Source organism: Uloborus diversus, unplaced genomic scaffold, assembly GCF_026930045.1.
Source record: "Uloborus diversus isolate 005 unplaced genomic scaffold, Udiv.v.3.1 scaffold_822, whole genome shotgun sequence".
Classification (NCBI taxonomy): Eukaryota; Metazoa; Arthropoda; class Arachnida; order Araneae; family Uloboridae; genus Uloborus; species Uloborus diversus.
This window is the reverse complement of record NW_026559036.1, coordinates 54,142-75,420: the sequence shown is the minus strand read 5'-3', so window position 1 is coordinate 75,420 and position 21,279 is coordinate 54,142. Positions and strand designations below refer to the sequence as shown.

The 21,279-nt window shown below is 31.8% G+C and overlaps 1 long non-coding RNA gene across 1 annotated transcript; it reads right to left on the bottom strand.

The window, feature by feature from the left end:
- Window positions 1-1,048: 1,048 nt before the first annotated feature.
- Window positions 1,049-21,156, bottom strand: LOC129233940 (uncharacterized). The gene is made up of 4 exons (XR_008581505.1): window positions 21,106-21,156; window positions 18,963-19,095; window positions 11,045-11,151; window positions 1,049-1,206 (listed from the first exon to the last, which is right to left on the bottom strand). It is a non-coding gene; the product is annotated as an uncharacterized LOC129233940 (long non-coding RNA).
- Window positions 21,157-21,279: the final 123 nt, after the last annotated feature.

Below are 21,279 nucleotides of genomic sequence, written 5' to 3'. Positions count from 1 at the left end.
GTGGTATAATTTCACTGCAGTGACACTATTTGCCACCTCCCTTCCCCTGGAAAAGCTCATAACGAAACATGCTATAGAGAGCAATGCCTTCAATGGCACCTCCAGTCGCACAAGAGCCTATCACACATTGCCCCCCACCCCTTCTACAATTTCATCTCCTAACAAAGAAACCCCTATCCCTTTTTTTAAACATTATTATGGAATTTACTTAATGGTGGTGGTTAAATGGATATGGTGGCTTTTGTGGATTAGTTCGCATGCTGGAAGAGGCCCAAAAAGCCATATGTTAATCACCATTGCTTTAGACCTTTGTGACAATAAGAAATTCTAAACATTTTTCCTTTCTTATTTCATTTCATCGACATTATGAAAAATAATGAATTATCTTTTTGTGCTTTTAATTCAGTAATTTTGTTGAAGAAAAGAAAAAGCAAAATTCTTGTTATTTTGCATATAGGATTCTTACTTGCAGTAAAATACATTTTGAACTTTAAAATAGCTTTGTATGTTTCATAATACATTTTTCGACAGTTGAACTCAAGTGATAACTATTTTTTAAAACTTAAATCATCAAATGCATTTTATCATTTCTCAATTCTTCTGAGAACCAAATATTTAATGATATCTTTAAGATTGGAACCCAGAAAAGTTTATTTGTGGACAGAGTTATGATTACTTTTTTGAATTACATTATTCCTTGAATGTTTCTTCATATGATAGCTCAATATTTTAAATTCTTACTCACTAATGTGTTTATTAATGATCATACCAATCCAAATAGAAAATAATTTGCAACAATTACAAATACAAGAATTGGTATTAGGTATAGTATAAAATGTCAAAAGATATTGTCTGTTGAAAAAAAAAAAAAAGCGTACAAAGAAAAACATGTATGGAGCATTGAAATTATATTATATATGTACTTCACATGAAGAAAAATGTTGTTTTGGAGACTCAAAAAAAAAAAAAAAAAAAAAAAAAAAAAAAAAAAAAAAAAAAAATATATATATATATATATATATATAGACAAGAATATAGAAAAAAATAAGTAAAATTTATTTGCAACAATAATTTTTGTTCAATTTTTTTATAACAATTAAGAGTTAAAAGTGAGCAACAATCAAAAGTACAAAACAGTAATTTTTAATAGCTGTCATCTTTATCACATTTCTTTTCCCTTTCTTCAAGTCAGTTTCCAATTAACAACTGAAAAGTAAAAAACAAATAAATAAGTTTGCATTTCAGAGGTATATGTTCAAAACAAGTTTAATGTGCACAAATCTCTGCATGTACTGCAGTCAACAAGGCAAATATGAGTTGCCAAGGGGTCAGATATTGTTTAGGCCTTTTCCCCCTTAAAAAATATGCAAAAACAATCTGTAGACAGTGGCGTACCTAGCATGGACAACACCTAGAAGCGAAAGAAACTAGTTTCGAAAAATAAGAGGAGAGCGTTTAAATCCCCCCAACTAGTATCCCTGAATGTCTCTTTAAAACTTCGTTTTTTAGGACTTGAACTTCAAAATAGTTTTTGGGGAGAGCCCTAGAACCGCCCTGCCTGTAACACGTTCCGAAACTGCGTTTTTAGAACTTTAATTTTGAAAAGATAGGCGGAGGGAACTTCAAAAAGCCCCATTCCTTTCATTACACTAACCTCAACAAATATAGCGTTTTAAAGATTTCAATTTCTAAAAATTTCCGCAGAAGGCCTCCCTAATTTTTCCTCCCCACAGCATTACCAAAAACCGTCTAAAACTGCGTTCTTAAGACTATAATTAAAAAAAAAAAAAAATCCGGGGGAGAATATACCGCCCTCCACCCCTATCCACCGAAAGCGAGATTTCTTTAGCAGTGCCCTCCTAACACTATTTTTTGGTTGCGCCAATGGGTGACTTTTAGACTGCAAGTGCGTCAATTCAATTTTTTAAAAAATAATTTCATCTAAGTTTTCTATTAAAAATACAGTGAAATTCCATAACAACGAAATTCCGTTTCAACGAACTACATTTTCAGTCCCTATATAACCGCCATTACATTATTTGAACTCCATTACAACAAACAATTTGTGGTCTCTTGATGTTCGTTGTAACGGGATTTCACTGTAGTATAAACTGCCTAAAAGTATATATTAATTTAAATTTTACATTTTATTTCGTTTTTGGATAAAAATTTATCAATTATTCTCCTATTACATTTTTTTCGAAATTATCCAGTTTGAGTATTTATCCAGGCCTCGGGTAAATATCCCAAAAATATTTACCTACCTACTAGGTGTTTACATGATCCACATCATTGGTTATGATTACTCTTTTGCTTTATATCATTCTATACATATTATTTCATATAATAGCTCAATATTTTAAGTTTGTACACATAAATTTTCTATTATTAGTAATCATAGCAACATAAATATAAAATAGCAAAAACAAAAAATGTAAGAATAATTATTAGATATAGTATAAAATATCTTAAGGTTTGTCAGTTTACTGTTAATAAGATGGTGGGATCAAAAAAAAGTATTATATGCTTCATAAATAAATTATGTACTGCAATTTACATTTCATCGTCTTTTAGGGTATTGGAGAGATATGTTTTGAGAACACTTACCTGCAGAAAGGAAGGAAAATAACAATCAAAATTGTCCGTAATTTAAAGTTAACTTAGAAGCTGAAGTCAGCAAGCGTACGTTGTATTTTTTTAGCAACAAGTTACTACATACTAACATACACAGGGTTCATACCCTTTAGGCAGAAAAAAATTCAAGCACTTTTCAAGTACTTTTCAAGGTAAAAAATTTTGTTTTCAAGGCAATGTCATAAATTTGTACTAAAAATATTGTATGCAGATTTCATTTACTACAAACACATAGAAATAAGGCAATAATACAAAAAAGTATAGGAAAACAAAATTGCTTTTTCTACAACGAGAGACGCTTTGATGAAAGATCTACTGCGTTGAAAGTTTTTCTGAAAATGTTTAAAAAGTTTGGTCATAAAGAGAAGCAGATACCATGAGGTTTGATTTTGAGGTTTTTTCAAAGGTTGCAGCAGTCAGAGGTTTGTATATTTTCTAGAATCAGCAAATTAATACTTTAAAAAAAAACCTTTCATAAGTGCTTTTAACTTTTATGGGAAGAAACTAAAATACCCAAGTTCAATGGCATTGCCAGAGAGGAGTTTTTGAAGTCACTCCCCCCCCCCCGGTTTCAACATTTATTTCCAATATCTATACAGTGGTTTATTACAATATTAGGGCGGTTAGGACAAAAACACTACCCAGAAAGTTATTTTAGTTTGCACTATTAAGTTCTAAAAATATTAGGTTTGCAAATCATTTATAAGTATGCAAATCAATTATTCGTATGTATTTATTAGCTGTTCAGCCAATAAGGCATTTCAACTGTCCTCGAGTAAATTTAAAAATTAGGAAGTAAGAAAAGTTTATGAAAGTCCACAGTCCAGTCTCTACACCTCAAAATATACAAAAGCAGCTTAAGCAGTGATAAATACTCTGAATGCAAACTTGAGCCTATTCAGCTTTCATTGATTAACTTGCAATAGACAATAAATGTGCAAGTTTAGATTTATAGAGCCATATTTCGAAATTGAAAAGGTTCACAAGAAGTTGACATATATTATGACAAAAGTAGTTTTATTTTGGGAAAAAATGGGTTATTGTTGAAATTAGAATTTAAATTTAGAAAGGCAATAATATTCAGGTGTAGTTGTGATTTGTGAGTTCATAAAATATTACCTGAAAGTTTCAAAGAGCAAAATGGGGCAAAGGGGGGGGGGGAATAATTTTTAAAACTAAGACCCCTATTACTTGAATATACATATGTACAACAATAACTTTTGCTATGCATACAATTCATAAAATAGTTTATTAAGTCAAAATATTCTGCATAGAAATACAATGTCCAGTGCCTGTTGATAACCAGCAACAGGTACTGGGCCTAGCTAGGCTGGTACTGGTCAATTTATTAGATCCAAATGAAGATGAATGACCCTCCTTAAGCTATCTACCCCTTTGCTGATTAAAGCCTCTTTCAGTAAGCTCCAAGTACCCACAACCTTAATAAAGTAGTAATTTTGAACATTTGAGGAAAAGGGGAAAATTGGAGATATAGGGAGGTAAAAGCATAAAAACGAACACTACTGGATTTCAAGTGAATAATCATAACACAACCACCCCTGTTATACACCTTATTTATTTTAGCAGACATAAAAAATGATGTACTTATAAATAAAATTGTGTAAATCAACTTTACATTTAAAATACAAACTTTAAGTTAATTTCTTAGGTGCTCAACTGCTGAAATTTAAATTTTTTTTTAAAAAAATCTGTTATGACCAAAAATTAGGTAAAGATAATCATTCAAAATTGCAAAAAAAATAAGCAAATAATTAAACAAGGCCAAGGTAATAAATTCTTTAACTCTTTAGTTATTAAAATAAAATAAGCTAATCTGATGTAGCAGTTTTAAAATAACTACTAATTGCCAAAAATATAAAATATTTACAAAATGCAAAAGGATTGAAATCTCAAACAAGGGAAGCAAATTTTCGTGAATTAAGTTTAATGTTGTCATGTTTCCCATAAAATAAACTTATATTTTACTGAAATTAAACATAAAATATGCTAATCTACGGTAGCAAATATGAAAATAACATCCGATTAGTGAATATATTTAAATATTTGCAAGATGCAAAAAGATTGAAATTTCAAACACGAGAAGCAATTTTTCGCAAAGTCTGAGTTTGTTCGACGTGGCATGTTTCCCATGAAATAAATTTATTTGTTTTTTATTAAAATTAAACAAAAAATATACTAATCTAAGGTAGCATATGCGAAACTAACATTTGATTAGCCAAAATATTTAAATATTTGCAGGATGCAAAAAGATTGAAATTTCAAACACAAGAGCAATTTTCCGCGAAACCCGAGTAAGTTGAATGTTGTCATGGTTTCCAAATTAATTTCTTTGTTAATTAATGAAATTAAACAAAAAATAAACTAATCTAAGGTACCATATGTCAAAATATCTTTCGGTTGTAAAAAACATCAAAATATTTACAAGATGCAAAAGGATTGAAATCCCAAACACGGAAGCAATTTTTCGCGATGTTGCATACTGAACACATGTTCAGAAAATTGCATTGGTGAAATACTTTTTTAAAACTTCTAAGCACAATTCGTTGATTTTTGAGAGAATTTAAGCACTAAGAAACTTTTTCAAGGTTTTAAAACTTTTTCAAGGTTTTCAAGCACTTGAAAATGAACATTTTTTTTCAAGCACTTTTCAAGGTTTTTCAAGGGCGTACGAACCCTGATACATGACATGTTTTAGTTAATTACTTTAACCAGACTTTGTTTATAAGAAGGATTGCACTTCCTCTTTATTTAAAGTAAGATGGGGTAAGTGCACCAAGGGCATCCATATGCAAAATTTTAAGGGGGAGGGGGGCGCCTCAGATATCCTCTCCATGGTTTAGCAGGATATTTTCCCCATTGAAACAGATTTCACTACAGATTAAAGTTATTAAAATTTGACATTTTTTATAACTTATTCCTTAATTGCTGGAGAAGAAATGCATTTGCAAAGAAAAAAGACCCCCCCTCCCCATATGGGCGCCCTTGAAGTGCACCCTATATTGTGGGGCAAATGTGACCCCATGCAATTTGCCTTTAATTTTGTTTATAATTTCTATTTTCAGTTCATTCTTATATTTTCTCTTCAATAACTTCTGAATTCCAATTGTGTATTAAATTTGGAAAATGGGGAGAAATCGGCTTGAAAGAATGGATCAAGAAAAATTGTATTTGAAATATAACATCCAAGCAATGATAGTCTTGTAAAAACTGAAAAATGAGGTGTGAATTAGATTAGATAATTTCAATGCAGGGTTGGCAAAAACCCGGGTTTTTTTAAAAAAGCCCATGGACCCAGGGTTTTTTTAAATAAAACCCCAAAAAAAAACCCAACTAAAGCTGGGTTTTTTAAAAGAAATTGGGTTTTTTTTTTTTGTCTTTTTTTAGGGGAAAGGTGGGGTACTCGTAGCATATTGTAGCATAAGTATATGAACAAAGCACAAAAATTGTCTTGATAAAAAAAGCTGGGAAATTCAGCGTTTTCTAAAGAAAGGTATAAAAGACGACAAAATTCAAGAATGGTGAAGTTTCAGATTTTTTTAGTTTCCATGATTACCAACAGTTAAGGCAAAGTTACTTCTTGAGTGATAAAATCTATTGTTTATTTGTTCGTTTTTAATTTCAACATTTTTTTTTTGTATTTTACTTTATTGTATTTCATTTTGTTATGCAAAACTACTGTAGAACCTCAAGTAGTTTAAATCCCTTTTTACTGAATTCCAGCTTAATCAAGACATTTCTTTGAATTTTATGTTGCCTGTTTTTCTACTTCTGTGTACAGAGTAAGAAATATTAAACTTTTTTGTAAGATAATGAAAATACTGTACATCCTATTCCGTTTTTTGTCCGACCATTTGTAAAACCTGTTAATTTCTAAAAAATATACCTTGCTTATTAGAGTTTTGTGACGTGTTGGTTTGCAGAAAATAATTCACATGAGAGCCTTTTAGCCAGAGTAGTTTCCTCTGTACTATCTGCAAATATTGAGAAAATCTGACGTGACAGGACTTAGTCAAGGTAATTTGAGTTCTTTATTGACCAGTTGAAGGAAAAAAGTTAAATATATTTATTTAAAATCTTTGAAGCATTTTTTAATGCCCTTAAGAGTTAAGAAATACTATTAAAGTTCAAAATTCATTTTTTATGTCCATTGCCTATTGAGAAAAATAAATAAAAAAGAAGTTTAAATTGTAAAAGTATTTAAATTAATTATTTTTAAAAAAAAAGTTCTCAGAAAATTTTAAAAAACCCAAAAGTGGGCTAAATAGTGGGTTTTTTCAAAAAAATCCATTGGGTCCAATCCGGCCAACCATGTTTCAATGTAGTAGTTAGATAATTTGGGGTTCCAAAGTGAACTATTGTACACCATTTAAAAGCTAGGCGAGGTTAGATATCTCTGTTTGGTAGTGTTACTGTGATTCTTCTACAGGACCGATCCTAGGGTGTCAGCCGCCCACGTGAGAAGACCAAATGTGCCGCCCCTCAAAAGTAATTTTCATATTTTGACTAATATTCAATGTCCACATAAATCTTTCTTCAAATTTCTACATCAAGTTCTAATTAAAAAAAAAAAAAAACAGAAGAATGATGAACTTTTAAAAAGGAAGAAAAGTTAAATAGTAAGAAACTCTTTAGGTACAATTTACATCTTCGAAGAAAGTAATAAATACCAAAATTTACTAGTCACGCATTTTATAGCCTGTCTTCGGTGACATCAGAAGAAGAATGCAGGAGGGGGGAGGCAGGGGGTCAGGGAAGGAGGGATTGTGCCCAGAAAATTATCGAAATTGGAGTAAAAAAAGTTTTAGTTAATCTTTGGTTGTGTTTGATTGCAAGGACAAAAGAGTCGGACATATTCAAGGTGCATGGAGAAATTCTTGAAATTGATGTTATTGCAGTTTTATGAACTTTTTCAAGACTTCAGGGAAAAGTAATTTCAGAGTATTTTCCTAAAATTCTTTCAAAATTGAAATCAATTTGAAGCTATTTTTTGTGACCATAGCTTAGGAAGGATCAGTTCTCTTCCCAAAAATTTTTCGAAACTGAAGTTTTAAACACGCCATTTTGGGTTATCTTTGTTGACGTTGCTAGAGGGAGGAAGATTCAATCGTCTTCCATCGAAAGTATTCGAAATTGAAGTTTAAAATGCAAATGTAGGCTTTCTTTGGTGATGGTAGGGGATCTTTCAGCTTTTCTCCTGTAATTTCTCGACACCTATTGTTTCTTAAACCGATTTTTTGGCTATATCTGAAAATGATAGGGGAAACGCAAAAATATTCCGAACCGAAATATTTTTTGGAACTAAAATCTTCTTTACGCAATTTTTTAGGAAGGATATGTTTTGGGGCTCCTAAGCAGATATTTCTAAAAGCGCAATTTTATACTATCTTTGGAGACGTTAACGAAACTGGGAAGCTTCCATGGGTCTTTTGGATATTTTTCGATATTAAGAGCCAGTTTTTATAAGAGTCAGACAGGTCAGATCATGCCATTTTTGATTTCGCAAAAAATTTTAGTGGTTTCTTTGAATGATTTTAGAAGACACATATCTTTTCTTTTCTTCCAAAAAAAATTTTTATGACCTACAAAAACACTGAAAGTTGGTCTTAACTTAGGGTATTTCTCACACATATCGACATTTTTTAATAATTCAATTATCTCTGCGCATGGAGCATCAGCAAAAGTAATCTTTGTGATTACACCATGATATTTAGTGCCTCAAATGAAATATATCACAAATTTTATGGCTGACCTTCAGTGGACCCTGGCAAGGGTGGCTAAACTGACGAAGTAAGTGAAAATGTGTCATGTTTGACGCATCTCGGTTCCATGCACTGCGGTTCAACCATAGTTTTTATGAGCAATTTGTGTAGCGATATATATAAATTATTAAATAGGCTCATTAAATGTATGGTTAATGCTTAATGCTAAGAAAAAAGAGCAGTTTTGTCATCAAAATATGATAAAATGTGTACTTTTTAGGGGCCTGTATCTCAATGCACTGAGGGTCAGTATAGAACACACTGCTTGCATTTCAAACTAGAGTATGTGTATTTTCACAATCAAGTGACAGAACAATTGGCAAATTATTTTCAAGAACACAATATGTATTTCAAAATAGTAAAATGAATTATTTAGTTTTCAATTTAATCAACATATACGGTTTAAACTTTGCTCCAGGGATTTCCAGATACTATTTAAAAAACTAACATGATCAAAAACGTACCATAAAAGATTTTTTGACTTGCAAATGGACTAATTATGCTTACTCACATACTTTATAATATGATCACTAGAAGCAAAGTTTTGAAAAAAGGTTACTATTGCGGTAAAAATGTAAGTTATATTTGTAACACTTTTCTGAAGGTGTTTTAGGTATATTTTTAATTATTTTAATTAAGATAGCCTTTTTTTCATTTGTACTGTACATTATAGCTCGTTGACATTTGTTTAGTCTGTGCATTATAGTGACAAAAATTATTTTCTCTGCACATGATAGCAAACAACTACTAAGTCATATTTTATTACTTATGATAAAAGCAATACTATGACATTATAAAACAAGGGTATTGTTCAGACCAGGGCTGCGGAGTCGGAAGGAAAATTTCCGACTCCGACCCTGACTCCGACTCCTGGATTTTTAAACGCCCGACTCCGACTCCAACTCCGACTCCGGATTTTTTTTTAAAAAATTTAATTGTATTTTTTCAACTCCCTCTCCCTTCAGGGGAAGGGGGAAAACCTCTAAGCAAAGATTGAAATATTAATTCCTTTTTATAAAATTTTTTTGTTTTTTATTGTGAACCCAAGACGCATACTACGTTAGAATTTCAATTTAAAAATCACATTTTCCAATAGTTACGAGTTAAAAAGTGAGATGACTTAAAAATCCCTTTAAAAAATTTGAAAAGAATTATCTGTAATTTGCCCCCCTTTAATGTTTAACAAATAGATATTGATCAAATCGTGTGCTTTCAATTTTTGAAAACTGTAGTTTGAGAGAAAAAAAGCTTTTTTTCTAAATCTAAGTTCTTGAGAGGGGGTGGTTTGCCCCGGGTGACACCCATCTGGTAGATGACACCCAAAGTTAATTTCAGAGTTTATAAAAAATATAAGCATTTTAATTCTGAAAATTTTCGTGAATATATTTTAAATTATATTTTATCAATAAAATTTCAACGAAAATAGGGCACATATACGTCAGGAGCTAATTTTACACGAAATGCGGCGGTATACAAATTTGTACGAATAGCTTTTACTATACCTATATTTCCACTTCGCTAAATTTTTAATTTAAACTTTATATACTGCATTAGAATTAACCTTAATATGAAGATTTTAAGATTAACTGCAATTATTGAGTGTTGTAACCAAGAAATCATTTACACTTATTTTGTTCCATACTTTTTAGTGAGAACCAAGCTTATAGAAAGTCTTAATAAAGAAAAAAACATTAGAATATTTCATCGAATCTTTTGGATTCGTGCTTTCGCACTAGAACTTCTTTGAATTTGTCGATCACCCTTAAACGTTTCAATCTTAGCTACGGGCCTCGACTTACTAATTTGTTGCGTTTCTTTTACTATTTTATAACTGAGATCGAACAAAACACTATATTTCTATTTTTATTTGAAAGTGATTACTTGAAAATGTTAGGCAACAAAACCGTTTGCTGACAATTGCTATTAGTTCTGTTAAAAAGCAAGCAAAATAGGGGACGGCTACAGAAAGTTCGGTAAGCACTCAAGCTGGCTGATTGCCATAATGGCAGTTATTTTCTCATTAGTATCTTTTTATACATGTAATCGAACCAATTGGTAGTCAGTTTTTAAAAAATGTAAGGAGAGTCAGTGAAAAGGAAAGAAAAAAAGAAGCCCGGAGTCGGAGTCGGCATGTTTTCTAACGACTCCGACTCCAACTCCTTTACCCCAAAATCAGTCCGACTCCGACTCCACAGCCCTGGTTCAGACGAAGGGGGTGAGAAAGGATTGTTCCCACAGACTTTAGTTTTAGATCATATTACCGATCTCAGAATGTCTTAATACAAGTAGGGATAATTATGAACCCCAGCTTCCTTGGCTGGTTTCCAAGTAAAGAAAATGCAAAAGAAAAGTTCTGTACAAATAGAAATTGATGTTACACAACTAAAAGAAGTTGCTAACATCATAAAAACATTTAAATGGTACAAATAGCAACTAGAATCGGAGACACACGCTTTAGGGTTACAAAGGACTTTTGATAATTAAGTAAAAAAAACAACCTTATTATTGAAAAGACATCAAACAAAACATAAGAAGTCTTTTCATCCACAAGCTAATTTTTGTTTGCTTATTGCATGAAAGTTAATATTTTATTTGCAGCTAAGAATAGTTTATAGCCAAGGAATACTTACCGCCACTTAATTAGAAATAGCGTAATCATCAGCAGAACTTCCTCCACAGCATGTAAAGAATGGTCATCACTACAGGCATTCTTATTTGTAATCTCCATTCACAATCTCTGAAATTTGAAGCAAAATTTTTAATCATAAGATAAAACTGTAATTTAATAACAGAAATCAAAAGAATGTAATGACTGCATTTATGCAAAGTATAAGAAACGAGAAATATTAAATAAGTGCTTTCTTTTTTAAAGGGGCGGATCCACGGACATCATGACTTTAATTGACCAAATATAGTCTAAATTGCTTTTTTTTTGGAACTTTTTTTCTTCATGCCTAATTATCTTATATTCAAATAAATTTAACACAAGTGTGGCATATTTGTAGCATAATTCAATAAATTACCTAACTGCACGTACATGTGTGTGCGTTGCTATTCATCTCTTTTATATTTTTCTTAATCTTTACCAATATATACACTCTAGCTTAGTGGCAGATCTAGCCAATCATTTTGGGAGAGGCCATCCAAAATTTTTTGTACTCTTCAGATATTTTATTAAAATGAAATTTTAAAAACTCAATTTTAAGCATGTTTGTACTTTGTACCTAAAATTATTTGCACTTTATGATTACATTTATAAAGTTATTTAAAAAAAATTTAACAGTTTCATTTTCAGCTAATCGATGAAATACAACTCAAATTCAATAGAATACTTCCCACATTTTGGAAAAAAGTTTATTCTAACTAAATATAAGTGCAAATTAGAAATTTAAATGAACATGCTACCTTTCTTAGACATTAAAGTGTGAATTTCATCTCAAATATACCCAATTAAAAATAATCTTAGACAGAATAATCCAAACGTTTATAGTGATGAAGATTTACATTGAGTCAAAAAATTAGAATATTCAAATTAAAGGGGGGAAAACACTTTCAAAAGAAACAACATTAATACTAGAATGCGTCATTTTTTGCTGAATTCAATGCTTTAATTCTTTCACTGTTTCCATACTCTCTTCAATGCGGCAAAAAGCTAAATTTTGTTGGCGGGCACCAGATGTTGAACGGATTTATTTAGATTTGATGGTACACCAAATTCTTGATTGTATTGAGATTGGCAGAGTTGATTTACCAGTTCAATACCGAAATTCCTCTTTCTGTTTAAAATCTATGAGTCGATTTAGAGATATGACATGGAGTAGAACCTTGCTGGAAGATAAAATGTGTCGCTAAATGGGTAACTGCTGTGCCTCAGATGAAGTATCATTCAGTATTATTGATTAACAGCGGAAATCACGCATTGTTTTATTTTATGATATATATAACTTCCCAATTCCAGCAGCTGTCATGCACCCACAAACCAAGAAGGATGTGACAAAGTGGAGAGAACCTCCTACACAAGATTTCTCATACGCTTTTCCTTTTAAACGTCAAACCCAAACACCTTTTTTTGTTTACAGATATTTCAAAAATGATTCATCACTGAATATAATACTTTTCCAACGTTGTTGCCCCTGTTTGGGGTTACCCCTGATCTCCTCTTTTTTCGACAGATATTACAAATAAATATGCATCACTGAATAAAATGTCTTTTCAGTCTTGTTGCACCCAAATGAGCTTCTCTTTGCTCCAGGATAGTTGTGCACTTTTCTGCTTCATGTTTATCTTTGGTCTTACTTTGTAGATCCGCAATTAAAACTGCAGTTTATGCAACCATCCAAGTGTAGTTGGCGTGGATAAGATAACTATACATTTTGTCCAACACTTATGGACATAAAAAGCATTTTCAAACGATTATTTTGGACAATTTACTTTAATTTGAATTCATCTCTGCCAGGTGTTATAATTTTTCTACCTCGTTTGCTTCGATTACTTTTTAGTTGGTCAGTCTTATATTGCTTTAAAATCTTACATACCATAGAAAGGTTAAAGGTTCATTTGAATTGAATTGGATAGTTTTTTTCTAACTTTAAGAAATGATGCAATATGTAACTTCGTTTTTTTCCTATTTATCACCTTGACGACCCATTTTGAGCAATAAAAAGCTTTTATAAGAGCGTAAAATTATCCAGGTGCCAAGCTCCATACTTGTGACAAACTATAGGGCAACAGGTAAACAAATATTTTCTCTACTTTTTAAAATTCACATTGAATGAATAGATTATTCTAATTTTTTGTCCCATATAAAAAATTTATCTATTATTCCAATGTGTTAATGACCTATAAATCGTTAAAATAATATCTGAAAAGTTGTTTAAAATGATTTGCCCTTTCATGAATAACGAGTTCTTGTTTTTTTAATTTCATGCGTTCATTTTTTCCGACCCAGGGACAAGTTTTGTTCAAGCAGTTCTGATATTCTATTATTTTGAATTTGGATTGTATTATATAAAGCACTAAAATGTAACTACAAATAAATAAATACTTAAATGTGAAAAATCACTGTACTACTGCAAATTAAGTTCTAAATGATAAACATTAGTGTTGAATAACAATGCGAAACAAATAAGAAAAAAGGAAAACATTTTTTCTACTGATGAGGATTTTTTAAAACACTTAATGTTTCAATATTCAAAAAAATTTGGCAAAAAATATTTTGCTTTGGTGTTTTAAATAGCAAAATGTAGTTTTAAAACCAACTTCACTTTTCTTTTTCGCAACGGCTAAAATAGGCTACTGAATATTTGAGAATTTAATTTGACTATTTTCATTTAGTTTCAGGACGTTATCCTCCCCCCCCAAGTTTGTAAATATTTGGTACAATGTAGATGTGAAATTTAAAATTACATAAATTTATTAGAAAAAAAGGAAACCAATGGTTTGGCTAATAAATAGTGAGACATCAGCTAGGCCAATTTTTCTAGCCGAGCGTAATCAAAAATAGCCAGTGATTGTTGATCTCTGAGGACTACCGATTATTTTTTATGGTTATAATCAGAGTAATATAAAGTTTTGTAAATTTTATGGGGGCATGGGGTTCTGGCAACCGAACTGACAAGGGGCCTTGACTCTCAGGGACTCGGAATGACAATCATATTTTTGAGACTAATGCACATATTAAAATAAGTCATCCATGATTTTAAAGAGAAATTTACCAGGTTTTTTCTTAATAAAGTTTAATCACATAAATGTGCAATGTGCGAGCCCATTGTACAACGTGCTTAATTATAAATGCCCAATGTTGGAATCTTTAGTAATGCAACATCTTATCTATAATTGAACTTGTTTCACACATTTTGGAGTATTGCACTGTCAATGAAGGTAGTCTCCATACACCCCATTTTGAAGAGAAAAAACTTATGTGAATTCCTGAGCATCAAAGGACAACTGCACCATGTTTGGAAAAAAATCCAACGAAAACTGGATTTGCATAACAAAAATCCCTTGTGGGGTGTATTCACACCCTCCCCCCTTTCCTTATAGCAAAAACCCCTATGACAATTCCTGACCATCAAAGAACCGCTGTGCCAAATTTGGCAAAGATCCGAAGAAAACTGTGGATTTGCATAAAGAAATCCACTGTGGGAGGGAGGGTGGCCCCCCATTGTGAATAAAAAACTACTCTAAGTGAATTCTTGAGCATCAAAGTACAGGTCTGTAAAATTTTTGCAAAAATCTGACGTAAACTGGAATGGTGGTGTTTTCGCACCCAACCCCTCCCTCATAGGTAGGCGAAAAACTCCCTATGAAAACTCCTATGCATCAAAGCATCACTGATCCAAATTTGACAGAGATCCGACGAAAACTAGGTATTTGTAAAAGGAAGTCCCCGGTGGGAGGGGGGTTCTGATTGGGAACGAAAACAGCCCAATGTCAATTCTTGAGCATCAAAAGATCTCTCTGCCATATTTGGCAAAAATCTGATCTAAACTGAATTAGCATTAATAAAATCGTTATTTGGTTCAGCGTTAGAAATTAGTGCTGGTCCACTGGTCCCAGACTAGTGAAACCTACCTGGGACCACCATAAAAAATAATTGGTGGTCCTTAGGACCAACTGTTGTATATTTTTTATCACACTCTGCTATAAAATATTCAAAAGCATTAGTCTAGCCCAGTGATTCCCAACCTGGGGGCGATCAAACTCTTCTAGGGGACGATAAATTTCTAGGGGGCGACTGGCAGTCGGATACCTGGTAATGGAAAATTCTTCACCTTTCAAAAACTATAGTTATTAAAACAAATCGGTACACAATTCAGAAATATCTTTCAGAATACCTATGTTGTGTAATACCGAACCAAGCATATGGCACGTCAAATCAAAGAAAGTCGTTCCCAGAAAATAAGGCAGGTATGATTTACAGCTCAATCAAATCTGTTCGGATAAAAAAAATCCCAAAAGCAAAAAATAAAATCTTTTATTTTATTGCCATTTTCACGAGGAATAAAAAAAATCTTGTAAGCACTGTCTGACCGTTGGCGCCATCATATACTTAATGCCTGAAAAGTGGATGGATATGTGTAAGAATGGATTTTTGCATTTACTTATCTGTTGTCATTCAGAATCTTGCAATCAGCGCATAAACCTCCTTACGTAGTTTCTATTGTTTGATTTAAATTAGTGAATTTCTGTTTAATTGTGCATGTTTCGTAGTGTGGAAGTTCGATATGAATTCGAAAAAGAAGTGCCGGCAGTATTCAGCAGAGTATTTAAAATTTAGTTTTGTCACGTCACCGCAAAATGTGCAGTTTCTGCATTGTCTTTTGTGCGATAAAACATTTTCTAGCTATGAAGCGATGAAGTCCTCGCGAATGAAAGAGCATTTTTCAAGAGTACATGGTGACAAAGTAAATAAACCTCTTAGTTATTTTCAAGACCTCAAAACAAAAGCGGATAAACGGCCAAAGGTGGGTGAATTACTTAGAAGACAAGCAACAGATCTTAACAAAGGACTTCTTGCTTCTTACGAAGTGTCTCTTTTGATACAAAGATGTGGTAAGCCTCATATGATTGGCGAATCTCTTATTCTACCGGCTGCCAAAAAAATAATTGAAATTTTGCTTGGTGAGAGCTCCAGTAAAAAGATAAGTCAATCTCTCCTCCTGAGTAACAACACAGTTTCCAGGAGAATAGATGAAATGGCTGCTGACATTGAGTGCAAACTCATAAATGTTTTGAAACAAAGTAAATTTACACTACAGACTGATGAATCAACTGTGACAGATAACAGCTATTTTATTAGCTTACGTGAGGTTTATTAATGAGCTGAAATAGATAACTGAGAAAATGTTGTTCGCCAGAACTTTGATTACTGATACAAAGAGATTGTCGATTTTTAAATTTGTGAAGGATTATTTTGAAGAAAAAGAAATTCCATTGACAAATGTAAGTGCTTGCGCAGCAGATGGTGCCCCTGCCATGGTGGGTGGTTATGTTGGGTTTCTTGTATACCTTAAAAAAGAAGTGCCAACAGTGATTACCTTCCATTGTGTCATTCATCGTCAACACTTGGCTGCAAAAAAATTGAGTGGTGTTTTACATGAAACCTTACAATTAGTCATTACTGATATTAACAAGATCAAAACTAATTCTCTCAATGATCGCCTGTTTCGTGAGCTTTGCCATGAAAATGATGAAAAATTCGATCGCTTGCTTTTACATACGTCTGTGAGATGGCTTTCCAAAGGAAACTGTTTTTCTTTGAATTATTCAACTTTGTAGCCGAGTTTCTCGACTTGCATGATCCTGCTTTAAGTGAGAATTTGAAACAGCGCAAATTGGAACTTGCGTATCTCACAGATATTTTAGAAAAAATGAATGAAGTCAACATTAAGCTTCAAGGAAACAAGATAAACCTCATCAAGGCCAAAAGCATAATTTCAGCATTCATTTCCAAATTCAAAATCCACAAGGCAAATATTGGACATAAAGAATTTATCCTGTTTCCAATTCTAAAAAAAGTTTAATCGTGGATGATGAATGTCCTGAAAAAATTTTTTTGATTTATATTGATCACCTTGATCAGTTAAAAAAGAACATGGAATCAAGGTTTGCAGATTTGATCAACTTACAAATTTCTGACTGGATTTTAGATCCATTTAGTTTTGAAGATGTGGATGAACTGGAAACCTCTTTGCAGACAGAGTTTATGGATTTGAAATTCGATTGCGAATCAAAAATTACTTTCAAGCAATACGGAACTTGCCTGGGTGAAGCTTATGGGTACTTACCCATAACTTTGGAAATAAGTTGAACAGCTCTGCATCTCATTCCCCTCAACATATTTAGTTGAAAGAGGATTTAGCTCTGTAGTGCTGCTTCTCACGAAGCAAAGAAATAGATTGGACATCTGCCTCAAAAGGGACCTCAGATTAAATTTCACAGACATCAAAGCTTTAACGGAGATCCATCAAGCACAAGGCAGCCATTAAAAAGGTAAAAAAGAACAAATCTTAACAGTTTAAACAAATTAAAATTAAAAAAAAAAGCATGTTACTGAAAAATGTAATTTTCTCATTTTTGCTAAGTATGTAAATGACGTTGGTTAATTAAAGCACTTCAAATTACATTTTTTCTTTTTCTTTGAGGGGGGGGGGGGGAGGGGTTAAGATTAAAAAAATTCAGTTTTAAAGCTAATTATTGCTTTATCATGCACTTTAACTGAAGAGCTGAAAAAATTGAGTTGTTCTCCCTCTTGTGTGATACATGTGAGACATAAGTATTCTTATTAGGATTTTTTCGTTTTTCATTTTTTTAAAATAAAAATATTTCTGTTCAGTATTTTTCTTAAACATTTTATTCAGCTCAATATCAATAGTTTATGTTTAATTTGAACTATGAATCGTGTTGATGCATCAATTAGTTAATTTTTAATTGTTGCATTAGGATGCTCTTTTAACCAATACACATTCACTTTTATTGGCCTATGAGAGGTCATGTCAGCTTTGTCAGAAAGAGAGCAGGGATCCTTGGAAGGAACCTGCTCTGAATGATAATAATATAAGTTTTGAAAACTCTATAGGGGGAGGAAATCCGGAGACCTACTGACAAAGGGGCCCATATTTACCTTCGGCGACCTTGTGAATTCTTCTTTTTGACTATAGTTAAAAATTAAATAACTCTTTGAACAATGCAGAAAACATCTTAAAACTTCAAACATTCACCCATCACACAGAGCTATGAAAGATTACGTATTGTTAAGTCAGTATTTTAATTTCTCTGTAATGAAGTCCCGTATTTTCTTTATAAACGATATATCGAACAGATAGAAATATAAATATTTTTATAGCGGTAGTAGATATATATCGATATATGATGGTATATCGGTATATTGCCCAGCCCTAGTGATGTATGAAAATGAAAAAGTGAAGATGCAGTAGTAATGTTATTGTGGGACGGGGAGGAGTAGAGTAGTAATTGCCCTCCCACTGATTATTTTAAATCACGGGCCCGGATGCAGTGGTACCCCCATTATTGAAACTCTGCACATGCCTCTGGTACATAATACAATTTGAGTTTGGAATAGAATATCGATTATATCAAAGTAAGCCCTAAATTTTAAAACCATTGTTGATGCTACTTGAGCAAGTGAGGTTTTAGATTTATATATTAACTAGCAAAAATACCCGGCGTTGCCTGGGTCAATAATAATTGTGAGAAACAATCTCTACTTTCTTTCGTTTTGTTTTAACTGAAAGAACTCAAAACACACCGCTTTGACGTGATTAAAAATCGAGCTTCTTCCTTACCCATAAAAGTAAAATAGCAATAAGTATGAACAAACGAGTACAGTAGAAGACCGTTATAACGCACACCTTGGGACCAGAGCTTTTGCGTTATACAGGTTTTGGCGTTATATAAGTCATTTCACAAATTTTGAAACTAATATTCAAAATATATCTATATTAGCACTTCAGAATGAGTTCTATCTGTAATGAGTATTAAAACACTAATTATACAACTAATCATTCATAAATAAACATGTTTTACCATTAAAAGGGAGAGAATTATTCTGCACTTCTGTCAGCTTCATGGTTTGCATTAACAGCTGCATTTTCAAGAGCCATCTGATATTTTCTCTTTACTGTGAATATTAATTTTCATTTAAAAGCTTTGAATTAAGCTGGAAAGATGAAAAACTGTTTCAAAATTTAATTTTCCTAACAATTTTTATGTTAGCAAGGCAAAACAAAGGAATTTTTTAAACTTAAAAACCTATTGTTTACTTCTGAAAAGTTGTGCAGTTTATAGAGAATTGCGTTATATAAGTCGGCGCTGTTTCTCTAAGTGTGCAAAAAGTAGAGTTTCCAAATGTTTGAAATAAAGTAGAAAAAAGTAGAGTTTCCAAATGACTTTAAACTTTAAACTTATGTTTGCTCCGGAGAAGCCTTGATTCAAAATTTTCATTATGATGACTTTTAATATTGCTGTTGTTAGGCACAGAATTTTTGTAACAATGGGTTTTATATTTAATCATTTAATGGAGAAATTACATGACATTTACTGTTTTCCATCATAACGTTTTTAAACTAAGCTTTTTAGGAATAAATAATAGCCTAAGTTGATCCCTGATAATGTAGCTATCTTGGTAAAAAAATAGTTAAAATGGGTCCAGTAGTTTTTAAGATTACCCCGGACATACATACAAAAGTATTCATCACGTCATTTATGTATATAGATGAGGATAAAAATCCTAAGATAGCAAAAAATGTCATACTTGCTGCAGAGAAGCCTTTATTCAAAATTTTCATTATGATTACTTTTAATATTGAATATTGCTGTTGTTAGGCATCAAACTTTTGTAACAATGGGTTTTATATTAATCATTTAATGGGGAAATTACATGACATTTACTGTTTTTGATCATAACGTTTTTAAACTACGATTTTTAGGAATAAATTATAGCCTAAGTTGCTCCCTGATAATGTAGCTATCTATGGTAAAAAAATGGTTGAAATCGGTTCAGTAGTTTTGAAGATTACGCTGGACATACATACATACAGAAGTAGCCATTTGTATAAAGATAAGTGCATTAAATTACCTATAATTCTTAGTTTTTTGATGAGATGAGGCTACGAAAATATGTTTTTTCAAATTTAATTAGGTTTGTAAACAACAAAAATGACTTTCAAGTACAGTAGAAGACCGTAATAAAGCACATCTTGGGACCAGAGCTTTTGCGTTGTACAGGTTTTGGCATTATATAGGTCATTTCACAAATTTTGAAACTAATATTCAGAATATATATATATATATATATATATATATATATATATATATATATTAGCACTTCAGAATTAGTTCTCTATGCAATGAGTATTAAAACACAACTAATCATTCACAAATAAATATGCTTTACAATTAAAAGAAAGTGAATTATCCTTCACTTCTGCCAGTTTCATAGTTTGCATAACAGCTGCATTTTCAAGAGCCATCTGATATTTTCTCTTTTTACTGTGAATATTGATTTTCATTTAAAAGCTTTGAATTAAGCTGGAAAGACGAAAAACTTTCAAAATTCAATTTTCCTAACAACTTTTATATTAGCAAGGCAAAACAAAGGGATTTCTTAAACTTAAAAACCTATTGTTTACTTCTGAAAAGTTGTGCGGTTTATGGAGAATTGCGTTACATAGGTCGGCGTTATAAAGGTATTCTACTGTATATACATCTATGTACTACTTATGTGATATTGATTCATACCAAAATAAGTTAAGAAATTAGCACATCTACATTAAAATATTTTATCTAACATTTTCATAGCTTTCTTCTTATTAGCAAAATTTTTTAATCTTTGAGTTACACAGCAAAATCTGAACTACTATCAATAATTTACATGATACAATACAATGATATGTAAAAAGAACTGAATTTGTCAAAAGGAAAAAGACAAATTTTAACTCAAAATTTATTCTTAAATAACAAGTAGACAAAATGAAATTTTAAAAGATTAAGCATTATAAGCAACAAATCTGGCTAATCATATTAGTATTTGAACTAGAGAAAACGGGTAAACAAACAGAAAAAAACACACAATAACAATTTTTAAATAAAATGCTTACGAAAGAATATGGTTTTTTTTTTCTATTCAGCCTGAATTTCAATTATATTAAGAAAATATCATAATACTTACGACTTATGTAGAAAACCACAAGTAGACTTCTCACGAATCGCCATGTTGTTAAGCAAAAACAAGACAACATTCTAGAACTTCCGGTTGACATCGAAATCAACCAGTTGGATCAAACTATAACTATTTCTAATAATACTATTGACGCCAAGCTGGCAACCCGGCGCTAATTGCTTT